The sequence below is a fragment of the Dioscorea cayenensis genome, unplaced genomic scaffold, assembly GCF_009730915.1.
Source record: "Dioscorea cayenensis subsp. rotundata cultivar TDr96_F1 unplaced genomic scaffold, TDr96_F1_v2_PseudoChromosome.rev07_lg8_w22 25.fasta BLBR01000618.1, whole genome shotgun sequence".
Lineage (NCBI taxonomy): Eukaryota > Viridiplantae > Streptophyta > Magnoliopsida > Dioscoreales > Dioscoreaceae > Dioscorea > Dioscorea cayenensis.
The window spans coordinates 5,123-7,918 of NW_024087009.1; the positions used below are offsets into that span (position 1 = coordinate 5,123).

Here is a 2,796-nt window from a genome sequence, read left to right on the forward strand (position 1 = left end):
AAGCAGCTGTTGGAATTTATATACATAATACATTACCTCTCAAGTGGATTCCTAAGTCAGCTCCTTAGCTTCGAAAAATGGCAGGAACTTAATTAGGAACATAAACTTACAAGCCATTGCTTTTGTTTGACCATGACCAAACCCCCAACAATTTGGTTAGCCATCACAGGCAGAAGATAACAACGTCCATATTGCAAGTCAAGTCAACTTGAGAAGAGGATGAATAGAAGATGGAGATGAAACGAAGATAACATCAACTGAGCACCACCACCAATGGAAATCTTAAATAATGCAACAAAAGTATAATAAGCACTGGTTGATCATCAAATGAAGAAAGCAACTTTATCTTTCTAAAAGTATCATTGATTTCAAGTGTTTCACTTGAACATTTTTGTCTATTATTATTTTTTTATTTTTATACAAAAAGAGAAGAGGTTGTTCATTACACAGAAGATTAATTAACAACTAATTAAAACAAAGCAAAACAAAACTATTAAACTATTACAAACTTCCTATGCATGGTTTCTTGAAGCAATGGTTTGGTGGCAACAATTCCATTTCTCTACTCCTCTTCAACTGGTTTTCTTGATGCATATCGGCTGGAGCTTTTAAAGATGTTCACACCGAAAAGTCTGACTACTTGACAGGCCTCACCGGACGAACAACGGGGATGGTGGCACGAGGCCGCCAATCGATATAGAGTTGTTTATCCGGCCCAGTTGAACGGTGAAAACTAACAACATCACCGGCGTTGAGGTTCTTCTCCTTGACAAACCGACTCCATCCTTTAGTAAGCACATAGCTCTGGCTACTATTCCAATAAGAGTACCTAAACCTCCACACCTTCCCACCGGCGTCTTCAAAGTTCAGCAGCACCTCTTTGTTCTCAACGCCGCCGTTTTGCGCCGGGAAATGCTTCTCGGCGTGCTGTTTTTGCATAACTAGCCTGTTAAGCTTTCCGACATCGCTTGGTGTTACTGCTTTATCAAAGAGTGGCTCACGTGCGCCAAATGGAAGAGTCACCATTGTGTAAACTCTCCTGGCTGCGCCGGAGGTGCCGTAGGTGCGCTTGCTCTGGGTGAGCTCATCGTTGTACGTGTGTTTGCGGGAGCATGTCGACAATCTCAGCCTTGAGTGGGAGTGAAGGAAGGAAAGCTCGGCTGAGTCATCGTCAGAGGAGTCGGACAGAGGGCGGAAGTTGGTGACGGCATCACGGCCACGGAAGCGCTGGGCCGCCGTGTCGTAGGCGCGTGCAGCCCTCGGCCTCCTCGTTGAACGTGCCGAGCCAAAACGCGTTGGTGCTTCTTTCATAGATCTGGGCGCCCTCAACGCCCGTTGGGCTGTGGCACGACGCCCTTGTACCGTGACGACGGCAGCTTCCGTGACTCGGCCTCCACCGCCGACGCCTCTGGTGGGTCAAGCACGACACTGGCCCCGCTTCCGGCTCGCTGCAACGGAGCCGGCGCCGGCACCGGAAGGAGTTGGCCGAGTCACTTGAGAGTGAATCATCCACGCAGCTGCTTCCCATTGATGGTATTGTGAGATGATTGGTATTTTTGTCTTTGAGAACCATATGATGCATTTGGTTAGTTGCACATATATGTATATATATATATATAAGCAAGCCCCCATCAAGTGGTCTGAAGTTTTTTATTTATAAATATCTTAATTGATAGATTAATTTCCCTAGTTCCGTTGGGAAACTTGCGGCCAAACCTCTGACCACACTAATTACACTTAAAGCAGAAACAAATTTAATTAGCAAACGCAAACTATGATTATATATATATATATATATATATAAATACATATAGACAAAGTGTTTCGGTTTGGGTTTGACTTGCAATGCAAATGGTGTTTGGCTAACACGTTTCCCGAAATAGAAACCAGAGGAGATGTGTGTGTGTTTTATTAGTTGAATAATAATTTGAATTAGCTGCGGAAGGGTGCTTACTTTTCTATGGTGTTGAACTTGTGTGCGTGTAGGCGGTGTGTTGGTGGGTCAACTTATGGGGGATGGTGGGGAGAAGATTCAAGGAAAGGATGGTGCCTGTGTGTGTGGGTTTGATTTGGAGCATGGGTTTTGGGTAGGTTAAAGGGCATGGAGAACAAGTTGAGGGTGGATGAGAGGATTCACATGAATGGGGGACCATGCTTGGAAGTGCATCCCCCTGAGCCTCTGCTGCTGCTGCTCCTCCTTCTGCTGCTCATTGTGCTGACCATCAATCAGCATGGCTTATGGGCCCCCTTCTTTTTATTTCTCTCTTTCTCTATTGTTGTTGCTCATCTCATCCCATCTCATCTTTCTCTCTAGAACAACTGTTGCTTTTTCTTAAATATCTATTTAATAAACACCAATCACATCACTTCCAACCTTTAGATATATATAAATATGTATATAAGACTACATATGACAATATCATATATATGGTTAGTTATCCACAAGATATGATTTCTTGCCCATGGGAGGAATTGTTCAAGTTAATTTTCAATGACAATTGAACTGCTTTTTTTTTTTATTATTATTCTTTTCTACCTAGTTGGAAAATCTGTTGCTGAGACCAATTTATTTTATCTGATCTGTAATTAATAAAACATGAATGTAATTAGCAGCAGTACACAAAACTGGCAACACAATAACTCTGGTACCGTAATAAAAATCTGATGGTCAAACTGGAATAAAAGCTTATACCGACAAGAATAGAAAGACCGAGATAATTACAAGTGATAAGTTTGGGGATTTTGAATAGAGGAATAGATAGATGGCAAGAAAGTATTGGGTGGGAATGGGCATTT

The 2,796-nt window shown here is 42.6% G+C and overlaps 1 pseudogene; it reads right to left on the reverse strand.

Moving 5' to 3' along the window:
• Positions 1–420: 420 nt before the first annotated feature.
• On the reverse strand, positions 421–1,528 carry LOC120254770 (annotated as a pseudogene).
• Positions 1,529–2,796: the final 1,268 nt, after the last annotated feature.